Source organism: Ctenocephalides felis, unplaced genomic scaffold, assembly GCF_003426905.1.
Source record: "Ctenocephalides felis isolate EL2017-DRISC unplaced genomic scaffold, ASM342690v1 CF-g0.4_SCAFFOLD_00845, whole genome shotgun sequence".
Classification (NCBI taxonomy): Eukaryota; Metazoa; Arthropoda; class Insecta; order Siphonaptera; family Pulicidae; genus Ctenocephalides; species Ctenocephalides felis.
In genome coordinates, this window is record NW_020536999.1 from 87,084,906 (window position 1) to 87,085,288 (window position 383).

The following is a 383-nucleotide window of genomic DNA, read 5'->3' on the forward strand; positions in this document are numbered from 1 at the left end:
GGCCCGATTCACATAAATCACTTAACCATCACCTTTAGGTATTTTCACTAAGTCTACTTTCTGTTTGGGGACAGTCTCCGAACGCTGTCCCCCCATGATGTCCTCTAATCTCACATTCAATACATTTTATTAACACCTTCGTGCGCTGGACCGCACGTTTGTCGACACTGAGGCCACGCCGGCAACTCTCAACCCCGACAACGACTACTCAAGACTACGACCATTTCTAGACTACACTAGACTGTTAAAGCAGACAACTCTCAGCCCTCGACACACCTCTCATCAGGGACATGGGTTTTATGCATATAGGAGAGGGGTAGTTGTGTGTTATTTATAACTGTGTGTGGGTCCTCACCCACACATTCGTAACAATATATAATATA